Consider the following 10,617-nt stretch of genomic DNA (forward strand, 5'->3'; position numbering starts at 1 on the left):
GGTGGTTATAATCATGGTCGTGGTTGTTATAATCATGGTCCTGGTTATTATAATCATGGTCGTGGTTGTTATAATCATGGTCCCGGTTGTTATAAGCATGGTAGTTGTGATCATGGTCGTGGTTGTTATAATCATGGTCGTGGTTGTTATAATCATGGTCGTTGTTATAAGCATGGTCGTGTTTGTTATAATCAGTGGTCTTGGTTGTTATAATCATGGTCGTGGTTGTTATATTATGATCGTGGCTGTTATAATCATGGTCGGTTGTTATTATCAGGGTCGTGGTGATATAATCATAATCGTGGTTGTTATAATCATGGTCGTGCTTGTTATAATCATGGTCGTGGTTGTTATAATCATGGTCCTGGTTGTTATAATCTTGGTCGTGGTTGTGATGCTTACAGTATCTAATATACTATAAGAAGAAATAGAATAAAGGTTAGAATAATTAGTTAAAGAAATATTCGCCAAAAGGAGAGAGGTTAAAATCATTAAAAAAAATATTATGAATCACCGATGACCATTCCGAGATAAATTATATTATGAAGAGAAGTGACATTGATTCAGGTTGGGTTAGTCACCATCTGCTTAAGTCATCACCTGTGTTAAGTCATCATAGTCATCATATACGTTAGTCAGTTTTAGGCCCATCTCACATGACTGACCGACCATGGATGTTCTTTTTCCAATGAGGGTATTGAGTCTTACTATTTACGCTGGTGGATATAAGACCTCCTACCCTCACCGACGCAGCTATGGTCAATTTGTATTATTTTGTTTTACAAATGCCTTCTAATCTGTCTCAAGTCTATCCGTTCTGTCTATTGCCATCCCAACTGTCTCTTCATCTGCGTGGTGTTTGAATGTAAGCCCGTCTGTACTTGTGTCGTCAAGTCTGTTTGTCTTATTCGTAGTTGTCGGCGTGTGGGTGCCTGTTTGTCTAATGTGAACCAGTCAGTCAGCTGTCTGTCTGTCATGTTAGTTGCCATATTGTCTATTTGTGCATGTATGAATCTGCCTATTTTGTCAACCTCCTGTCTGTTTCTCACTGTCTATATTCATCCTGTGTCTATTGCAGTCATCTTCTCCATGCATTCCTGTTATTATCTTTTTATCTCTTCTCCTTTTCTACCCACAGAATAAGTATACACTGTAGCTGTAAGGTCGTCTGGTAACGTTGAAACTGCTCATCCAGACACATGATGAAACTCAGCCCCCACCTGTTATCTCTAACTATTTTCTGTTTCCCTTCTTTATTCTTCTATTTACTCATATTCTTCCTTTACTAATCCAAACAACATTAAAAAAAGTAGGCTAAGAAAAAAGGTGGGGGAAGAGGAGGGAGCCATACGATAACAGCAATCGTGGGCTGACAGAGTACAGCGAATGAGGTGCGCCAAGTCTGTAGACTTGCATCATTTACCAGCGTAATAAATGGTTATGTAATGGCTATCCTAAAGAAACCATCGATAAAGTCCGTAGGCTTGCATCGTTTTCCAGCATAAATAAAATGGTTAATTAATGGCTTCCTAAAGAAACCATCGATATGGGACCAGGTTTGTTCCATTCTACGAATTTTTTGCGATTTTTACACCGAGTTTGATGAAAAACGATTGTGCAATTTCGGCTGCCCAGAACAGACACACAAACAGACACACGCCTAGTCCTATATTATATTAGATACAAATATTAAATTTTTGAAATCACTGAAATGGTCACCTCTGAGGGATATAAAATTAAATATTTTAGTCAAACAATTTATTTCATTCGTGCCCATTTGTTTTTTTAAATTCTGCTGGAAGCTGATCAACCCTCCAAGCATTATCAGTTTTTATTTTGCTCACAGCTGCCTCAACTTTTGATTCCAGAATTGGTAGTTCGATCTTTATTTACTTTTCTTTTCTTATCTCTACTTTATCCCTATCATTGTATAGTTCTTCTACATACTCTGCTCATTTCTATTTTGTGTTTTGGGGGGTTCATATGTTACTTTTTGTAAAATTCCATACAGTTATGCCTTTCGTCATCCTCTGCGATCTCCTTACATTTCTTTTCTATTTAGTATTGTCAAGTCTATCTACATTACTTTTTTTCAAATTTCTTTGTTAAGTTCTTTGTAAGCCTCACTTCCTTTTAACATCTTTATTCGTCTACCTCTATCTATTTTCTTTAAAATTTTATTTGTCATCCACTCACCTTTAGCTTCGTTTCCCCTATGTCCTATAACCTTTTCCCCAGTCTCTAACAATATTTCTTTGGAATTATTTAATTGTTATGCTGGTCCTTGTTTATCAAATTCACCATCTAGAAAATAAAAATCTATTTTCGGTTTCAATAATATACTCTATCCCTGCCCCAGTTTTTAGTTTGCCAAACTCCCGTTTGGTTTAATCTGTAGTTTTTCTTTTCAAATTTGAAATTTTGGCCTCACTAAATTCATTACTGGGATGTGAGCTGACCCACAATCTGTCCCTGGTTTGGCTTATCAAATTTCTGAATCTTTCCCGAATTAAAATGTAATCTATTTAAGTCTTGACTAAGTTGTTTATATTGTCTTGTGGTGAGACCCATGTATAGATATGCTTAGGGTGTTGTTAAAACCATCTATATACAATTGTCATCTTGTTTTCCTTACAAAAGTCAATTAATATTTCCCTTTTCTCATTTCCATTACCCGAATATAAGCCTTTGCCTGAAAAACCAAACTTTTCCTTCTTGGAAGCATGCCTTGGTTCATGCCCATCCCGAAAAGGGGTGACCATTCTAATCCCTCTAACTATCGACCCATTGCCCTAACTTCATCCCTCTCTAAGATTTTCGAAACTATCTTAAACTCATATTTTCTCCGCCTCCTTGAACGCTTTTCTTTTTTGTCGGATCACTGGTATGGCTTTCAACGTGCGAGATCTACTGATGATCTGCTCTCCTACGGCACCCATCTTTGGTCATCCTCTCTTAGGGATTTTGGGGAAACTTTCGTCGCGGCCCTCGACGTCTCCAAAGCATTTGGCAGGGTATGGTACAAGTCTTTGCTTTCTAAAATTCTCTCTTATGGTTTCTCACCCCCACTTTGTTCTCTAATCTGTAGCTTCCTTGAAAACCGATCCATGGCAGATGTTGTCGAGGGATCGATATCTCGCTCTTTCTCTACCAATAGTGGTATCCCACAGGGTTCTGTTCTTTCACTTACTATCTTCATTCTTCTATCAATGATTTACTTCACACTAAATATTAATTCTATCCATTCTTATGCTGACGATTCTACTCTCCACTCATCTTCACATTTTTCCCGTCCCATAATTCTGAAACTAGATCTGCTTCTATAGCTGATATCATTTCATCTATCAATGCGGATCTGTGCAGTATCTCCGAATGGGAGGGTAGAAACTTGGTTAAATTCATAAGTAATAAAACACAGTATTTACCAACTACACTTTCCAAATTAGATGATCTCCCACCAATCACATTTCAGAACGCAACATTCTGCCAAGTTCTAATATAGATATGATAGGTCTCACCATTTCCTCTAATAAGTTATGGAAGCCACACATCCACAACATTGCTAAAGCTGCCTCCTGAAAATTGGGGAAGCTGTACAGATGCCTTAGCTATTTTACTCCTGAGCAGCGGTTCAAGCATATAAGGGATTCATTCGTCCTAACTTGGAGTACTGCTCTCATATCTGTCCAACTGTTAGATAGGATGAAATCAAAGGCATTTTGTCTTATTAACTCTCCCTCTTTGGTTGATAATCTTTCTTCCCTTTCTCTTCGCCTCAATGTTGCTTCACTCTCTCTCTTTTACAGGTACTTTAACGGGCAATGTTTGGTGGATTTGGCATCATGTGTACCGCCAGCAAGACCTTGGGCTCGTAACACACGTCTTGCCCGTAGTGCCCACCTTTTCTTCTTTCCTCACACAGCCACTCTGTGGAATGCACTGCCTTTTTCTGTGTTTCCATACTCTTACAAACTGTCTCATTTAAAAAAGCTGGTTGTCCGGCATTTTCGTGGTGTAGATTAATATAATCTTTTTCGTTTCTATTTTTAACTTCCTTTTAGTCTTATTTTCTCGACCCCTAGGCTCCGTTGTGGGTCGGTGACCTGTGCCCGGGTGGGCTACAGTCCATAAAAAAAAAAAAAAATATATATATATATATATATATATATATATATATATATATATATATATATTGTATATATATATATATATATATATATATATATATATATATATATATATATATATATATATATATATATATATATATATATATATATATATATATATATATATATATATATATATATATATATATATATATATATATATATATATATATATATACAAATAAATCACTGTAGGTGCGCATGATCCAAGTATATGCTGATATCCACAAGGAAACAAGAAAACACGAAGTTCTCAAACGCTTTCGTGTAACTCACATCTCCAGGGGCGAGTACAGACTAAGGACAAATACTTGAGAAGGCTAATATATCCAGTAGAGGAGAGTGAGATCAAATCCCTAGGGGACAGCAGGGGTCCACAATGTTCCGGTCATATGGCAGTAACCCTTACTAATCTTCTTAATCCAAAGAAATTGACCATGCCATCTCTAAGCTCAGCAGCTGTCCTTAGTCAGATCATAGGGAAAGATGACCCAACCTTCTCACCTGCTGAAAAATCTTCTTAATCACAAAATTATCCAGTTTGTACATCCCATTACTCAAATTCATGTTGACAGATGCGAAAGCATTTGGGAACTTCGTGTTTTCTTGTTTCCGTGTGGTTGTCAGCATATACTTGGATCAATCGCACCTACAGTGATTTACTTGCATATATATATATATATATATATATATATATATATATATATATATATATATATATATATATATATATATATATATATATATATATATATATATATATATATATATATATATATATATATGTATATCAAGAATAATATGGATCTGGTTGATAAACTCAATAACTTACACATTAATCATAATTTTAAACTGGTCAGCTTTGATGTAACGTCACTCTTTACAAAGGTCCCAGTTGATGATTTACTAGAGTTCCTCATAGATTCCCTGGATAACATTTCACTGCCCGTCTCGAAAGACGACTTCATCGAACTCATCAAACTATGTATTAAGGATTGCAAATTCGAATTCAATGGGGAATATTATGCTCAAAATTTGGTATGGCAATGGGTAATCCACTCTCACCTGTATTAAGCAACCTATATATGGAATTCTTTGAAAAGAAACTATTAAGTAATATTTTACCACCCTCAGCAGTCTGGTTTAGATATGTTGATGATGTATTATGTCTCTGGCCATGTAATGAGGACCTAAAAGCTTTCCTGCCACAACTTAACAACTTAGCCCCCTCGATCAAATTCACTGTGGAATTAGAGCAAGACTGTAAATTGCCATTCCTAGACTGTCTGATACACAGAATAGGTAACACTTTTAAGTTCAGTATTTATAGAAAACCAACTAATGTGTGTTCATACATTCATTATTATTCTGCCCACCATAATAAAGTCAAACAGTCAGTATTTTCAACAATGTTTTTACGTGCCTTGAGAATTTGCAGTCCGGAATTCATCGATGAGGAATACAAATATATATATAATATTGGCTCAAACCTTAAGTACCCTAGATCTTTCATAGACAAATGCTTAAACATTACTAAGAAAACTTTTTATAGAACTGATCCCAAGCCCACCCATGACCATAAGAATATCTTAATATTACCATTTCACAAAAATTTCTCACACATTCCTGCACAGCTAAAAACCTGGAACGTCAATGTGGCATTTAAAAACTCATGCACTGTTAAACAAATGTTAATCAAGAACTCCCCAAACAACACAATTGGTTGCATTTATAAAGTTCCTTGCAAGGAATGTAATATGTTTTACTTAGGCCAGGCAGGTAAAGATCTTGCAACTAGAATTAAACAACACAAATACAGTGTTAGGACAGGCCAGGAATCCAATGCTCTGTTTGTTCATTTGAGGGATAACAAGCATTGCATTGACTGGGATAATGCCTCCTCAATATTACCATGTAATTCAAATGATAGTAGGAACATCATAGAATCTAGTCTTATTAAACATACCGAAGCATTCAACATGAATTTGAGTAACGGCATGTACAAGCTGGACAATTTTGTAATTAAGAAGATTTGTGATCAGGTGAGAAGGCCGGGTCACTTGACCATCTGACCTGACCACCAACCGTTGTGTGCTATTTAAAGATTAGTAGGGTCATTGCCTAATACCTGACCATTGTGGACCTGGTCTCACCCTCCTCTGTATATATACACCTTGATTTGTATTACTCTCTCTAGTCTGTACTCACCCCTGAAGATGTGAATTACACGAAAGCGCTTGGGAACTTCGTGTTTTCTTCTTTCCTTGTGGTTATCAGCATATACCTAGATCACGCGCACCTACAGTATGTATTATGTATATGTACATCATGTATTTATGCATTGCTATGTACAAGTGTACCCTGTATGTGTGTACCTGCTTGTCTCTCATGTCATGATGTTATGTACACTCGCAACAAAAAGTATCGGTGCATACTGTAGTGTGAACAATTTGAGACCAGTGACGATAGGTATTGGGAAAGGCGAGTTGTTCCAGCCGTATGTTGGCAGCCCTGATTGTCAGCCATATGGCAACACCTAGTGGAGGGGGGGGGGGTTATGAGGATACACTTACCAACCTTCCCGACATATCACAGTGTATACGTATCGTTTCGGAACTCGTCGATCTCACCCTGCACGGATACTTTATGGTGCGAGTGTACGTATTCACCCTGTGTATCACCGCGCATTTGTGCTAAGACGGTGACGTCCGTCACCTGGAGGGACGGACCCTGGTCAGAGGAATGAGGATCAATGCCCTACTGTCTTTGGTTTAGTACACATCTCAAACTCTGCACGACTACCTGCATAAGTAAATCCAAGAAATCGTCTCTGCCTTCTCTTTGACACATGAATATGGCGCAGTGTGTAGGAACGTATCTATAAGAGACGACAACAAGGTTAAAGCAGAGATAGAAGCAGAAGTGACGGAGTAACGAGATACCGGCTGCTTGTTAAGACCAATAGTCCCACCCGGTAACCAGTACTTGGATCGTGAGTCGCCGCTCCTCCTGCTATGTCTCCCAAGTGTGTAGCAACCAGTCCACCTGGTGTACCAAACCCGCCATCACAGGAGTTAACCCTTCCGCATTGGACAGGTTGGCCGCGCTTATGGAAGCTCAGCAGCTACAGGCCGAAGAGGACCGCCTCCAGCTATAACAACAGCTACAACTACAACAACAACAGTAAAAATGGCAACAGTAGTAGTTCCACGAAGCTGAAGTTCGGCGACAACACACTCAGGCTGCTGCAGCGGACACCGCCAGAGCTGACCGTGTCGCCATTCGTCAAGGGTTAAACGCATCCAGCGCGGTCACCTCTGCCCCCGGTTCGCATGGTGCGGATAGAGGCGATTCGAACGGTTCGATCACGGCAGGCACGTCACCGACAGCAGCGACGGAGCAACCTTGTCCCCAGGTACGTCAGCCCCAGGCTCTGGCACCTCACAAACTCTCGCCCAACGTAGCTTGCGTGAATTTAAGCTGTGGTGCATGAGCTGATTATGTGGAATTACTCCAACTCAAGAGTCAACCACTACGCATCCCGGTAGCATATCTGCAGCCTTGTCTGACGCCTGAAATGAGGGCCACATTAGCACATGCTATTGGTGTCACTGAGGATGACAGTTGATGACGTTCTCACACGCATTAAGGAGCACCTACAGCGGCAGCGCAAAGTGGCTCTACATCAAGTGAGGTTGGAGGAGCGTCGTCAAACTAGAAAGAAACTTTTGGCTATCGACCCTTCCCCGGTACTGCCTACGGCCTTAAGCTTGTGTCGTAGTGAAAGAGTCTGCTTACAACACAGATGCAGACCTCTCAAGCAGCAGCAAATCCCTAAACAGATTGACTGGTCACAAGCAGTGGCAGCGCAGTGGGTCCCACACAAAGCAGAGGAACGCAGCCGACACAGTGTGGCGGTTGTGAAGTAGCGCAGCATCCTGGATGTATGTATATTCTGCATGCTGTATTTATATTATGCTATGTATATTATGTATTTGCTCCATTTATGTATTATTTATTTAGCCTAGCTAGTAGCGTGTGGCAATGTATTTATCAATGTCCCACATGCTTAATTAATGTGCCTGGCGACGTATGGAAGCTGCTAATGTATCACTTGCCATACGTCGTCTATAGAGCAGTTGACCAGCGGACAGGTTGAGGAGCGCTACTCCCCTTGTGTACATATCTCATATCCAGTAAATCGAACCTATAAAATTATACAGGTGTTTGTGTTCGCTCCTGTATATTGAACTTATTACCCAGAACACGAACACTGGAGGTCGGGAGAAACAGTGCCCAGCCTGGGGTAAGAAGTGTAACCACTGTAATTTCATAAGGCACTAAGGAAAACATGTCATAGAAGGAAGGTGCAGAGTTCCACACCTCAGGGAGCTGCATTCTGTCTCAAGGTTGGAAACGTCCACAGGACCCGCCCCAATTGTTGTGCATCTAAGGTAAACATCAACATATCCATTGTGGTCACTTCAAAGATCAGGCAAGGACCACTCTGGTTTACGCCTGACACCGGTGCCGAGACGACCTCGATTGGACCATACCAGATGCAGCAGTTAGGCCTCACAGAAGCCGATCTATCTCCTTCACACGATGAGGAGATTTTTGTAACCAATAGTTACAAGTTGACTCATTTGGCCTCGTTCACAGAAACCATGACCCTTGAAGACGTCTCTGTAGACACCACTATTGACGTATTCAAGGAGATAGATGACGCCCTTCTTTCATGGTACGATGCTCAAGCACTCCACCTTATTCCCCAAGATTATCCAAGACAGATAAACAAGCTCCATGGTCATTGCTCAACAGGCGGCAGTATGGACATGTTAAGTGACGAGCGGAGGACAATGGACTACAAGCAAATCTTGGAGGAGTTTAAGGACGTTCTTGTAGAACCTGAGGACTTCAATGAGGGTGCGAAGCTGCAAGCTATTTGGGCTCCACCGATGAAAATGTCAAACCCTCGGGGAATTCCTCTTGCATGGTGATCAGACACAAAAGCGATGCTGGATAGTATGGTGCAGCAGGGAATCATCAAATCAGTGGGGGGACGAGGTATTAGAGTGGTGTCACCCTATGGTGGTTGTCCCCAAGAAAAACGGTGGTGTCCGCATCACTGGATCTTACGAAATTAAACCATTAGGTTTTTCGCCCAGCCCATCCTGCCTCTACTTCACGTAATGCTGTCATGGAGATAACCTCAGGCTCAAGGTTTTTTCTACAATGGATGCCATGCTGGGCTACTGGCAGATACCACTAGCTGAGGGGCCATAGCCAGTGACGACATTCATCACTCCATTGGGAAGGTACAAGTTCCTCCGAGGTCCCATGGACCTCGTTTCCACGGGAGATGACTTTTTCCGACGAGGTGAGATAGCACTCGCAAACTTTGGTAAATGTGTGAAGGTGGTCGATGCTATCCTCGTATGGGATTCTAGCTACGGAGAACACGTCCAGCTGGTCAGGGAGATTTTGTTATGGTGTCGCCAACACGGAATTACCATGAATCGTAGCAAATTTGGGTTTGCTACCAAATCGGTACAATTTTGTGGTTTTGGAGTATCAGCTGGTGGAGTAAGAGCAGACAGTGAGAAAATCAAGGCGATCGCAGAGTTTGCTGTTCCTACCAACATCACAGACCTTTGGTCTTTTTTAGGCCTAGTAAATCAATTGGCAGACTTCACACCAAGCATTGCATCGGCTGCTGATAAACTCCGCATACTACTCACCCCAAAGTACGAATTTGTGTGGACTCCTGAACACCAATCATCTTTCCAGACCGTGAAGCAGGCTCTATCCACGACCCCAGTACTCGCCCACTTTGATCTGGCCCTACCGACAATGCTGCAGACCGACGCTTCCCGCCTCAAAGGACTTGGTTACGTTCTCCTGCAACAACACGGTGAGAAGTGGAGTCTGATCCAGTGTGGATCCCGTTTTTTGAGTGATGCAGAAACACAAGAAGCTGTTTTGGAACTTGAGCTAGTCGCAGCAGTGTGGGCAATGGTCTCTACCGACTCCATGACTCCCACCGAGGTAAAGAAGCTACTAAACGCAAATCCTGCCAGACACTATGGTGGCCGGGCATCACAAGTGACATTGTGAACACTGTACAGTCATGTAACGCATGCCAAACTGTTACGAACCCCTCCACCCAGCACTACGAACCACGCCATCTATTGTCTTGATCTACCTACCCAGCACCACGAGCAACGCCATCTAGGGACGAGACACGAGTATGACTCGTCTTAGTTACCACTCCGGGGTTTCTCTTCTCCATATCCTGGTTGTTGCGTCACCTCCTCAAAGTCTTCTTTGTCAGCTCCAATTCGAGGAGAGAGTACTTGGCTCTGGGAAGTGACCACAGGATCATCTATCCTCTAAACCTACGTGCAGTGACTACCTACCGTCTTCTACAATACTCAGCCTTACTCGT

Source organism: Homarus americanus, unplaced genomic scaffold, assembly GCF_018991925.1.
Source record: "Homarus americanus isolate GMGI-L3 unplaced genomic scaffold, GMGI_Hamer_2.0 scaffold50281, whole genome shotgun sequence".
NCBI classification, from domain to species: domain Eukaryota; kingdom Metazoa; phylum Arthropoda; class Malacostraca; order Decapoda; family Nephropidae; genus Homarus; species Homarus americanus.